The sequence below is a fragment of the Neophocaena asiaeorientalis genome, unplaced genomic scaffold (assembly GCF_003031525.2).
Source record: "Neophocaena asiaeorientalis asiaeorientalis breed wild unplaced genomic scaffold, Neophocaena_asiaeorientalis_V1.1 scaffold40, whole genome shotgun sequence".
NCBI lineage: Eukaryota > Metazoa > Chordata > Mammalia > Artiodactyla > Phocoenidae > Neophocaena > Neophocaena asiaeorientalis.
The window spans coordinates 3,842,230-3,855,564 of record NW_020185335.1 but is presented as its reverse complement, the minus strand read 5'-3'; the positions used below and the strand labels follow the sequence as shown (position 1 = coordinate 3,855,564).

Here is a 13,335-nt window from a genome sequence, read left to right as displayed (position 1 = left end):
GCAAGAGGTATAGGCGTCTCCCGCGGCAAACTTGGGCTGGGGCCGTGTCGTCTGAGACGGTGTCCTCTCCAGCGATGGGTCCATCTCAGCGGTGAGGCAGTCACCCCGGCGACCCTCCCACGTGGCTGTCAGTTGGGGTACTGGTCACGGGCTGGTCGTAGGCTACCCTGATGTGACTCGGAGGTTTCCCTGAGGACTGAGCTGCCTATCTGCTACCGCTCCCTAGTGAACCTAACTGTGAAGGGCTCCCCGGGGTCTTCGGGGCACATTCGGCCATGGCATAGGCAGCTGCCCTTTCATCTCCCAAGGAGCTCATCCAAAGCACGTGAAGATCCTGCGCACATTTATATTCCAGGCTAGAGAGGATCTTAGGAATGCCATTTCCTCGGACCGATCCGTGAGGGCAAAGGAGAGACCATGAGACCACAGTTCCCATAACCAGAGGGGTTTTATGTACAGGCAATAGCAGGGCCAGCTGGTAGCAATGTTCCATGTATAGGAAACCGGAGGCGAGTGTCATTCAGACACTGCTTCCCGAGGACCAGTTGCCTATAAAGGGATTCCATCCCTTGCCCCAGGCTGGGTGGCATAGTGGCCTGAGCCCTTCTCAGTAGGGCTCTCCAACACTCCCTGCTTCTCCACCAGGTGGTGCAATTGCAAGCGGGAGTGGTATGTTCCAGCATTGGATCTGCACGATGGTTGGCCCGAGGGGTCTACCAGTAACCCCAACACCCGGGCCAGTGCAAAGTCATAAGAATAGTCACAGCCACTGATGCCTGATGAGCTTGGGTGGGCGGGGTGGAGGTTCCGTGGCTGAGCTATTTGTATATTGATGAACGGCTGAGTGGTGATCCTTGGGGAGAAAGCTGTGGGTTGTGGGTTAGGGTGTCTAGCATGGGGGTACAGCCATGACGTGTAGCTTTCTCACCATATTCTCGTCTCCAAGTTGGGCTCAAATCTACCGAGCAGAGAGTTTCTTTCCCTCTTTCAGACACCCAAAACTGTGTCAGGGGTTGGTCCTCAGGCAATGAGTTCTACTACCTGTGAATTAGTAGGAGATCTCTTTTCATCTGCCAGCCCTTGCAGCCTCTATAAACAGGGAGAGCGACCAGCATGGGGGTGACCCCTCCATTGTCAGGGCTTTAGAAGAAATGATTTCACACTAACTTGCTGGGCTTCTGGCCTGGGGGACACGCACTGATGAGGGGTCACATGGGACTACCTGCCCTCAATCAGGTCACCAGCGTGAAGCAAATGATGAAATGATGGAAAAACCCTAGTGGAAGGGGGGAGTAGAGTCAGAGGACAGAATAAAAAGCACCCTGTCTTGGAGGGTGAAAGCTTGAGGATTGCCGGAGTTGACTGAAAGTGGAACTTCGGGGTGGGGGGTGGATAGTAATTGTTATGTGGGATAAGAAGGCCCCGGGGATGAGAATCAAGCAAGATGGGGCCCTAGCTTCATCCATTTCAGGGACCACTTGCTTGTAAGGAGAGGCTCTTTAAGGAGGCCATTCTGGGAATTCCCTGGCAGTCCAGTGGTTAGGGCTCGGTGCTTCACTGCTGGCCCGGATTCAATCCCTGGTTGGGGAACTAAGATCCGCAAAGCTGTTCGGCATGGCTCAGCACAGCCAAAAAAGAAAGAAAATATGCTGTTCTCGTGCTTGGTGAGGCCAGCACAGTGGGTGCCCGGGTCAGAGTCAGTAATGTCTAGTGATGCAAAGGGCACAAGACAAATGTAGTCAGGAAAGGCCTGTTTGAGGAGGAACCCTGGGCGGGGGTCGAGCAGAGGGGTCCTGCGTGTCAGCAGCGATGAGTGTGTCGACAGGAGGGGGCAGCGGCCAAGGAAATCAACCTGCCCGAGGGAGTGGTGGGTCTCCCCGAGGAACATGTCCCCATCCTCCATAATGAGAACAGAATAGAACTGGTGAGTAGGTTAACGACTACTGAGGATGCTTCCTGGACCCGTTGTATGTCCTCAACGAGTTCTATGATATTAGGAGTTGAAGCCTTAAGCGGGGAGAACCTGAACCTGAGCATTGACGTTTCCAGTGTCAAGGGTGAGGCGCCATCATTAGGGGCTGGCTTAAGTACCAGCCACATGGGGCTATTGCAAAGGAGACTGTGGCCCTAATGACTCTCAGCTGAAGCATATCTTTATTTTATGTATGTATTTATTTAAAATTTATTTTTATTTTTGGCTGCGTTGGGTCTTCGTTGCTGCACGCGGGCTTTCTCTAGTTGCGGCGAGCGGGGGCTACTCTTCGTTGCGGTGCGTGGACTTCTCATTGCGGTGGTTTCTCTTGTTGCAGAGCACGGGCTCTATGCGTGCGGACTTCAGTAGTTGTGGCATGCAGGCTCAGTTGTGGCACATGGGCTTGGTTGCTCCGCGGCACGTGGGATCTTCTTGGACCAGGGATCGAACCTGTGTGGCCTGCATTGGCAGGTGGATTCTTAACCACTGCGCCACCAGTGATGTCCTATGTATTTATTTTAAAATATTTGTTTATTTGGCTGTGTCGGGTCTTAGTTGAGGCATGCAGGATCTTCACTGCAATGTGCGGGATCTTTAGTTGCAGCATGCTAATTCTTAGTTGCTACATGTGGGATCTAGTTCCCTGACCAGGGATCGAACCCAGACCCCCTGCATTGGGAGCTCGGAGTCTTAGCCACTGGACCACCAGGGAAGTCCCTCAAGCATATCTTTAATCATAGGACATGGGCCTTCAGTGCCCTGTTTACATCAGTATTGGGGAATGTTTACCATCTTGACCCGGAGAAAGAGTCACCGGTGCCCAATTGGCGAGTCCTACCAGCGAAGCCAAGAGCTTGGGCTTAGTCCATGGGGCATGGTGTTGTATCAATGGATCCATGCCTGCAATAGGAAAAGAAAAAACCAGGGGGGGCACCACCAGAGGTAGCTAGCTGTTTGAGATGAATGGTCCCAATAGTTACATCCGAATGGGTTTTTACACCTTTGATTGATTTATAGGCAAAGGACTTCCTTTTAGGGAATTTAGAGGAATTGCCTCGAATGACAGTGACTTGGGCCCCAGAGCCTAATAGGGCCAAAAAGGACTAAATTTTTATTGTCCCAAATGGACCACCAGAGTGGTATAAGGATGATTGTCCTCAGGAGGTGGGACAAGCCTCAGGGAGCTGCCAGTTTTCTAGGGTAGGGGCTTAGGTGGCTGCCAGCCCTGGAGGTTAGGGAAGCAGGCAGAGGGAGCATCGGGGACAGGCTCGGGTTCAGGAGGTGTCTGTGTGGCAGGAAGGTGGACAGCAGAGGGAGGCTGTAGCTGGAGAATTCAGGTTTCAGGGCCTGGAGTTGAGACTGGCTACCCAGAGGTCAAGTGGCCAGAACCCCTGAGTTTTTGGAACTCCCGGTAGAGGCTTGCCTAAGTATTCCCATAAGGCTTCCCTAAGTAGTCCCATAAGTATTCCCATAAGAGGCAACTTATTGTCTAAGTTGGGGGTTTGTTGAAGAGGGAGTGGGGAATCTTTTTTGTTGAGGGAAATTTGTTCAAGGGAGACCCTTCCAGGGCAACTGGAGTAGAGGGCCATGAGTCTGTAACCTAAAACAGTAAAACAGCCTAGCAAAATTTGTTTATTCGAGAACAGCAAACAATTGCGATCTGGGACATGCACCTAGTGCAAACCACATGGAAGTCCAGTAAAACAAAGGAGAGGAACCTCTTTCCTAGAGAAGGGGAAGTTGGGAGGGGCTGTTATAAACCAAAATCCATTGGGGGAAACTGGGAGTTTGAAATATAGGGGCTTTTCATGGTTGAGTGGTGATCACTTCCTGTGGGAGATGCCAAGTAAGTGTCTTCCTGTCAAGGTCTGGGTTGATGGCGGAGTGGTATGTGGGGGAGAGCTCCCTCTGCTGGCCTCTTGGCTCCATTTCACAAGTCTGAAGTATCTGGGCTCCTGGGTGGGAATCTCCTCCATGTCTAGCAACCATGTCAGCGCCCTCCAGTACCTTTTGGATGGTTTCAGCAGCTCCAATAAAATGTACTCCTGCCACCCTGTAACAAGGGGGAGTGCCACGTGAAAAGAATTCTCTGGACTCAGGGTCCAATTGGGACTCTTCAGGGTTGGAAATGAAGGGGTCATTTGGGTCACAATGGCCATGGAAATAATAAACCCATTTGTGTTATTGAGACTTATAATAAGAAACAAATATTTGCTCTTCATCCCGATTTCTAGCACAGAGCTCCTAAGACTCTTAGAATTTCTGAAGTGATGAGAGTCATAAAGGTGTCTTTTTTATGTTAATGAGGTGACTTTTGGAACTCACCTAAGGTTGGGAGCTGGTTGCTGGAGAAGCCAATCATGTGATTAGAGGGATCTGACCTCCAGGGAGGTTGAATCAATCATGAAGCAACCATAAAACCCCAAAAGGACGGGGTTTGGAGAGCTTCTGGGCTGGTGAACACGTGGAGATTCAGGGGGAGTGGTACACCTGGAAAGAGCGTGTATCATCTGTGCCCTTCCCCATACCTTGCCCTGTGCATCTCTTCCATCTGGCTGTTCCTGAGTTATATTCATTCATTCACTCATTTATTTATTTATTTATGGCTGCATTGGGTCTTCATTGCTGCATGTGGGCTTTCTCTAGTTGCGGCGAGCAGGGGCTACTCTTCATTGCAGTGCTCAGGTTTCTTATTATGGTGGCTTCTCTTGTTGTGGAGCACGGGCTCTAGGTGCGTGGGCTTCAGTAGTTGTGGTGTGCAGGCTCAGTAGTTGTGGCACACGGGCTTAGTTGCTCCGCGGCATGTGGGATCTACCTGGACCAGGGCTTGAACCTGTGTCCCCTGCATTGGCAGACGGATTCTTAACCACTGCACTGCCAGGGAAGCCCGGCAGGCGGATTCTTAACCACTGTGCCACCAGAGAAGTCCTCTGAGTTATATTGTTTTTTAAAAAAATTTATTTATTAAAGTATAGTTGATTTACAATGATGTGTTTATTTCTACTGTATAGCCAAGTGATCCTGTTATACATATGTATATATATATATATATATACACAAATTCTTGTTCATATTCTTTTTCATTATGGTTTATCACAGGATATTGAATATAGTTCCCTGTGCTATGCAGTAGGAACTTGTTTATGTATTCTCTATATAATGGTTTGCATCTGCTAATCCCAAACTCCCAGTCCATCCCTCCCCCCACCGCCTTGGCAACCACAAGTCTGTTCTCTGTGTCTGTGATTCGGCTTCTGTTTAGTAGATAAGTTCATTTGTGTCATATTTTAGATTTCATGTATAAGTGATATCATCTGGTATTTGTCTTTCTCTTTCTGACTGACTTCAGAAAGTGGACTCTCAACCACTGCGCCACCAGGGAAGCCCTTTTTTTTTGTTTTTTATAAATTTATTTATTTATTTTTGGCTTAGTTGGGTCTTTGTTGCTAGGCGCGGGCTTCCTCTAGTTGTGGCGAGCAGTGGCCACTCCTTGGTGTGGTGGATGGGCTTCTCACTGCCGTGGCCTCTCCCGTTGTGGAGCACGGGCTCTAGGCATGTGGGCTTCAATAGTTGTGGCACACGGGCTCAGTATTTGTGGCTTACGGGCTCTAGAGCGCAGGCTTAGTAGTTGTGGCTCACGGGCTTAGTTGCTCCGCAGCATGTGGGATCCTCCTGGACCAGGGACCGAACCCATGTCCCCTGCATCGGCAGGTGGACTCTCAACCACTGCGCCACCAGGGAAGCCCCTCGTTGTAGTTTTGATTTGCATTTCTCTAATAATTAGTGATGTTGAGCATCTTTTCATGTGCCTGTTGGCTATATGTAAGTCTCCTTTGGAGAAATGTCTATTTAGGTCTTCTGTCCATTTTTTGATTGGGTTGTTTGTTTTTGATATTGAACTGTATGAGCTGTTTGTATATTTTGGAAATTAAGCCCTTGTCGATCGCATCATTTGTAAATATTTTCTCCCATTCTGTGGGTTGTCTTTTCATTTTGTTTATAGTTTCCTTTGCTGTACAAAAGCTTGTAAGTTTAACTAGGTTCCATTTGTTTATTTTTGCTTTTATTTCTATTGCCTTGAGAGACTGACCTAAGAAAGCGTTGCTACGATTTATGTCAGAAAATGTTTTGCCTCTGTTCTTTTCTAGAAGTTTTATAGTATCCAGTCTTACATTTAAGTCTTTAAGCCATTTCGAGTTTATTTTTGTGTATGATGTGAGAGAGTGTTCTAACTTCATTGATTTACATGTGGCTGTCCAGCTTTTCCAATACCACTTGCTGAAGAGACTGTCTTTTCTCCATTATGTATTCTTGCCTCCTTTGTTGCAGATGAATTGACTGTAGGTGTGTGGGTTTATTTCTGGGCTCTCAACTGACTACTGTTCTGTTCCACCTGACTTATATTCTTATATAATAAATCCAGTGAGTAAAAATGAGTTTCTGGAGTTCTGAGAGCCACTCTAGCAAATTAATTGAACCCAAGGAGGGGGTCGTGGGAACCTCTGATTTATAGCTGGTTGGTCAGAAGCACAGGTAACAACGTGGACCTGTGACTGGAGTGTGAAATGAGTCGGGGTGCTGTCTGGTAGGACTGAAGCCTTAAAATGCAGAATCTGAGGCTACCTCTGCTACCAAACTCGGGTCCAGCTGCCACTGCTTGAAAATCAATACTCAGGAGGCAAGTGTTAGGAGAAATGAAAAATGCTCCTTTTCCTAATGTTCCTAATCAGAAAGCTAGCATTCTGGAGAGAAGGCAGACTCGTGTCCCAAATCTAACTCTGAAGATTATGCTTGGCTATAGAAGTTTGTTGTTTTGTTTAACAGGTATAATAGGTAAAAATCTTTGTTTACTGATTTAAATTCTCTTAAAATATAAAAAATAGAATGGTTTCCTGAATTACAGCTTTTGGCCGTAAGTAAAGGTCAACACAGAGAACAATAAGCCCAAACTTTCTGTAGCAACTTTTACTTTCCCCTAAAAAGAGAGTCCATTTTCATACAGAGACATTCATTTAGATGAGACACACATTAGGTTTTTTCCGAAGTGCCCAAACTCACGTAATTCCTGTAACTGAGAATTATAATGAGAAGCATGCATTAACTTAAAAGTACTGCAGGCGATGGCAAATCCTGAAGAGTTCCCGGTTTCTGTGACAGGGTAAGAATTCGACTAGTACATACTTGAACTAAAATCCAGGCAAAAATGCTCTAAAACTTCATCTACTGGTTTGTAATTCATTAACATATTGTAAGACTGTTATTCAGATCCAGTTATGTGGTAATAAGACCTGAGAGAGTTTTGTAAAAGTTTATTTTAAAAATCCCCAGATAAACTCAATTTGCTAATTGTCCATTCTATGTTCTGTATTTTTCTTTGTTTCATCTGTCTCCTTTTCTTTCCACAAATTCCCAAGGACAATCCCTAAAAAAAAGTATTAGTCCTATTGTTCTGTTGGAGGTGAATTTATCCCAGCCCTCCTCAGGTCTGTGCATGTCCAGAGTGTAAATCTGGTGAGCCAGATGGGCTCCTGCTGCAGCAGCCGGAGCAGTGTAGTAGGGCACAGTCTGACCGTTGTTCGCTCCCACCAGGCTCAGTGCCCCCAGCATTGCCACACTGAAGCCACTGAGCCACTGCTTGGTATCTTCACAGAACAGCACTGCCGTGGACTTGAGCACGATCAGAGCATCGTCTGTCTTGTCCTGACGAGCATAGATTGTATCTTATATGAGTCCACATAATTCCAGAAAAATAAAGAGGGAGGCAAACAGATGGATCACAGGAGCCCTTGATAGCAGACCATCCAAGTAATGCTCCCCAATTAAAAGTCAACCCCAAGGCTAATAGAGACCAGTATGTAATTCTCTTCATTAGCGGGTAGGTGACGACAAGAAGTAGGGATGCTGCTCCAAGAGCTATACTGTAGTAATTCAGACACAGAAGAACACCTAGTGCCAAGTTCAGCTGTTCCCCGAGAAAAACAAAGGATTGAAAAGTTGAAATGTCTCCAGCAGCTATTGGGTGACTTGCTGTTCCTGGAACCTTTTTATCATAGTCCTGGTCCCACATGTCATTAATAGTACAGCCTGCTTCACGCAGCAGAACAGCTCCAGTGCCAGGGAGGGATAACACGTACCAATCCGGAAAACAACCTGGTTGGGCTGCCAAAGCAGTGCTCCGAGTACATGGCAGGTGCCGCAGCCAGATTCCGATGGGATTGTCCAACCGCATGAGAAACAGGTGGGGCTGCAGACGGTGGGGCACAGAATTCACGATCCCCGCCGCCGACAGGCTCAGCCGACACCTGCCCGGCCCCAGCCCCGCCGAGGGCCGCCAGTCTCCCGTGTGGAGCTCGCGGGCCGCGTGCGCCAAGGCCAGGGAGCGGCCGTGTGAGCCCCATAGCCACGCCTGTGTCCTGGCCCGTGAGCCCCACGCCTCCCGCGCCCAGCATCGGCCATGGAAGTTTTTAAAGGGAAAAGGGGAACTGGTCTCAGTTATTCATTGAAATAGGGGATCAGACTTGTCACCATCTCCCACTGCATGCAGGCTTGTCGACCTTTCTTTAGATGCTATCTTGTTCACACAGTTTGAGAGATTACTGAAGGGGAAGCTAGGGAGGAGATCTGGTCATCTGTTAACTACTTATTCTTCCTTTCTACTTCTTTGATCTATGGAAAGAACCAACAGGTTAGGCATGGTATTGTGTGATCAAAAGTTAGGAAAGTTGGTGGGGCTTCCCTGGTGGCGCAGTGGTTGAGAGTCCACCTGCCGATGTAGGGGATGTGGGTTCGTGCCCCGGTCCAGGAGGATCCCGCATGCCGCGGAGTGGCTGGGCCCGTGAGCCATGGCTGCTGGGCCTGCGCGTCCGGAGCCTGTGCTCCGCAACGGGAGAGGCCACGGCAGTGAGAGGCCCGCGTACCGCAAAAAAAAAAAGGAAAGTTGGAAGCGCAGTGGTTAAGAATCCACCTGCCAATGCAGAGGACATGGGTTCCAGCCCTGGTCCGGGAAGATCCCACATGCCGCAGAGCAACTAAGCCTGTGCACCACAACTACTGAGCCCACGTGCCACAACTACTGAACCTGTGTGCCTAGAGTCCATGCTCTGCAACAAGAGAAGCCACCACAATGAGAAGCCCGTGCACCACGACAAAGAGAATCCCCCACTCACCACAACAAAGAGTATCCCCCACTCACCACAACTAGATAAATCCCGCGTGCAGCAATGAAGATGCAACGCAGCCAAAAATAAATAAACAAAATAAATAAATTTATTTAAAAAAAAACAAAGTTAGGAAAGGTGTGCTTGGGCCGGAGATGAGTAGAGCATGGGGGTGCCTGGCTTAAGGTTAGTTAGAATATAGCTTAGCTAAAGTGACAAGACAAAAGGGGCCTCCTGCAGAGAGCTCTTTACTGCCAAGAGCTCTTTCCTGACAAAAGCTGCTTACATCTCCAGGTAGATGGCCTCAGAATGGAGTTGTTTGGTGTGGGGGAAATCTCCTCACACATACGATGAAAACTGGGTTCAAACTCAGGGACCCCCAAGGGCCTGCAGCCAGAGACCCTGGGACCTGGATCCACCCACCAGCAATCCAGCGCTAGACCCAGGACCCCCTGGGCCTCAGCCCCACCCACCAGTGGGCCGACACCAGCTCTGGGACCTCTGCAGCCAGAGATCCCAGGACCTGACTCTGTATGCTGGTGGGCTAGTACTGGCCCCAGGACTTGGTTTCACCCACTGGTGGGTGGGCACCAGCCCCAGGATCACTGCAGCTCTGCAGCTGGCCTTGTCAGGACCCAACTAACACACCAGCCCCAGGGCTCCTTGGGCCCCAGCTGTGCCCACCAGCAAGCCAACAGCAGCTCTGAGACACCTTGCACTCCTCAGCCAGCCACTCCAGTTTCCAGCCCCACTCACCAGTGGGCCAAGTCCAGCTTTGGGACATCCCGGAACCTGCAGTCAGCCATGTCGGGAACTGACCCTAACCGCCAGAAGGGTGGCAATGGACCTGGGAGCCCCAGCCCCACAGCTACTCACCCTAGAACCTCATTCTGCCCACCAGTGGGCCAGCAGTAGCCCTGGGACCCCCCTCCCCCAGGCTTCCACCGCCAGCTGCCTGTGACCCAGCCCTGGGAACCATGGCTGGCAGCCTCTGCACAAGGAGGACCTGGCAACCAACTGGACCAGGGGCCAGCCACGCCTAGCAGACCACCCACATAGTCAACCCACCACAACAGAAGGACCCATGCAGCCCTCGTGGACATAGGGGCACCCCTAGGGCACATAACTCTGGTGACCAGAGGGGAGTGTGCTGCTGGGAGGCTTAGGACATCTCCTACAAAAGGCCACATCTCCAAGGTCAGGAAATAATACCAATGTACCAGATACACAGAAATAAAAACAGCAAAATGATGTGGCAAGAGGAACATGTTCCAAACAAAGGAACAGGATAAAACCCCAGAAGAAGAACTAAAAAAAGGCTTGCGCACCGCAATGAAGAGTAGCCCCCACCTGCTACAACCAGAGAAAGCCCACGTGCAGCAACGAAGACCCAATGCAGCCAACAACAACAACAAAAAAGTTCAAGGTAAGTATCATAAAGATGATCAAAGAACTCGAGAGATGAATGGATGAAAACAGTGAAAAGTTAAACAAAGAGCCTTTATATTTATAAAGAAGAACCAAACAGAGCTAAAGAATACAATAACTGAAATAAAAATACACTAGAAGGAACAAAAGTAGATTAGATGACAGAGGAACAGATCAGTGAGCTGGAAGACAGTAATGGAAATCACTGAAGCTGAACAGAAAAAATAAAAAGAAGTGAGGACAGTTTTAAGAGAATTTGGGACAACATCAAGCATGCTAAAATTCACATGATAGAGATCCCAGAAGGAGAAGAGAGAGAGAAAGGGACCGAGAATGTGTTTGAAGATAGAGTAACTGAAAACTTTCCTAACCTGGGAAAGGAAACAGACATTCAGGTCCAAGAAGCACAGAGAGTCCCAAACAGAATCAAGCCAAAGAGAATCACATCAAGACACACTGTAATTAAAATGGCAAAAATTAAAAACAGAGAATCTGGGCTTCCCTGGTGGCACAGTGGTTGAGAATCTGCCTGCCAATGCAGGGGACATGGGTTCGAGCCCTGGTCTGGGAAGATCCCACATGCTGTGGAGCAACTAGGCCCGTGCGCCACAACTACTGAGCCTGCACGTCTGGAGCCTGTGCTCCGCAACAAGAGAGGCCGCGACAGTGAGAGGCCTGTGCACTGCGATGAAGAGTGGCCCCCACTCGCCGCGACTACAGAAAGTCCTCGCACAGAAACGAAGACCCAACACAGCCAAAAATAAATAAATAAATTACAAAAAAACAAACGAAAAAAAAAAACAGAGAATCTTAAAAGCAGCAAGGGAAAAGCAACAAGTTATGTACAAGGGAACTCCCAGAAAGCTATCAGCTGACTTTCCAGCTGATTGGAGGCAGGAAAAAGGTGAAGTACTGGCTGCTCTGTACAGGCATATCTGAGTTACATGCTTCTTCAGGGGTGCATGTTCAGAAAATGGTGGTGTTAGCATGATCTGAGGGTGGAGATTTTGGCCCTGACATCAAAAAGTCATCCATTGGACACTTGTGCAGGCCCAGCAGGAGGGTCCATGGTGCCAGTCAGTTTGAACTTGGCAAGACTAACTCCATGTTCCTGAAAAACAAACTAACCATTACTATAGTGACCCTTGTATCACAGGTGTTATCTGTTGGGGGTGGTTAAAGGAGTCTTACCATAAGCTATGTGTCTAAGCTATGTGAAGCTTGGAGGGTATACAATTTGCAGGAACATTTAAGACAAGCTTGATTGGTGAGGGCAGGTTATGGGATGTTACCAAACAAGTTAGAGTTTAAGGGATCGAACTCTTGACTGCCCTCGGTTTCCACCTCACTGTGGTAGACATTTTCATATGAAATCCTGGTGGACTGGATACTTATTAATAACTAAATGGGATTCTAGTAATGTGCCAGTATCTTTTGACTTTTAAGATTGTTTTGTTATAAAGGATTCATGTTTGAAGACCAAGGGGTGGACTGTGTGAAAGGAAAAGCAAAATGGAGTTGCCATTGCTAAGAGAGCCTGGAGGCCATTAAGGAAATGTGGCTTATACACATCTCAGCCTGGATGGAATCTGACCTTTTGACCACTTACTGTCCTAATGGAGTCATTCAGAACATCTGCCAGAAACTCAAGATACTTATCAGACCCTTACCCTAAAATAACTCATGATAGCCTATCTACTTACTGGACCCTACCCTAAAATAACTTGTGATTCCTTAAGGACAAATGTTTTCCAACTTGTGTCAGAGTTGATCAAAATTCTTGCCAGGCAACTTTTAACTTTGTGGCTTTTTGCCTCTGTAAGCTGTGACTCTGCCTGGAAACACTCTTTTGGTTTTGCTTGAATCTGTGTCTCCTGAATTGCAATTCTTAGGACACCCAGTCAACTCGTTTCTTATTTGCAGCCTCCTGCACTATTTCTTGGTTGACAACTGTGAAACTGTGATTTATAATAAAGAAATATTTGATCCTCATCCCCATTTCTGGCACAGAGCTCCTAAGACTTTTTTGTTGTTCTTGTTTTTTAAAAAATTAAAGTGTAGTTGATTTAGTGATACAATATGTTAGTTTCAGTTGTACAGCACAGTGATTATATATATATATATGTACTTCTTCAGATTCTCTTCCCTTATAGATTATTACAAAATATTGAGTATAGCTCCCTGTGCTATACAGTAGGTCCTTGTTGTTTATTTTATTTTATTTATTTTTTTGCAGTTCTATAATTTTATTTGACAATCAGCAGTTAGTGTTCATCCACATTAACTGTAGATTTTTCAAAGTGGTGACAGGAACATAGGTAACCAACATATAGAGCTCGTTTGGTGAATCTTCATCTTCATTATGTTTTCTGAACAAAAATATCAAACACTTCACGAATTTGTGGGTCTTCCTTGTGCAGGGGCCATGCTAATCTTCTCTGTATCCTTCCAATTTTAATATATGTGTTGCCAAGGCGAGCACTCTGCTTTATATATAGCAGTGTGTATATGTTAATCCCAACCTCCTAATTTATCCCTCCACCCCACCTCCCTTTCCCCTTTGGTAACCATAAGATTGTTTTCCATGTCTGTGAGTCTCTGTTTTGGAAATAAGTTCATTTGTATTATTGTTATTCTGCTATTGATTCCTTCTAGAGAATTTTTAATTTCATTTATTGTGTTGTTCATCTTTGTTTGTTTGGTCTTTAGTTCTTCTAGGTACTTGTTAAACGTTTCTTGTGTTTTCTCCATTCTATTTCCAAGATCGGATCATCTTTA

The 13,335-nt window shown here is 47.3% G+C and overlaps 1 non-coding gene and 1 pseudogene across 1 annotated transcript; both read right to left on the bottom strand.

The window, feature by feature from the left end:
- Positions 1-7,314: 7,314 nt before the first annotated feature.
- On the bottom strand, positions 7,315-9,935 carry LOC112393459 (4-hydroxybenzoate polyprenyltransferase, mitochondrial pseudogene; annotated as a pseudogene).
- Positions 9,936-12,932: 2,997 nt separating this feature from the next.
- On the bottom strand, positions 12,933-13,039 carry LOC112393540 (U6 spliceosomal RNA). The gene has a single exon (XR_003001939.1). It is a non-coding gene; the product is annotated as a U6 spliceosomal RNA (small nuclear RNA).
- Between the last annotated feature and the right edge of the window lie 296 nt (positions 13,040-13,335).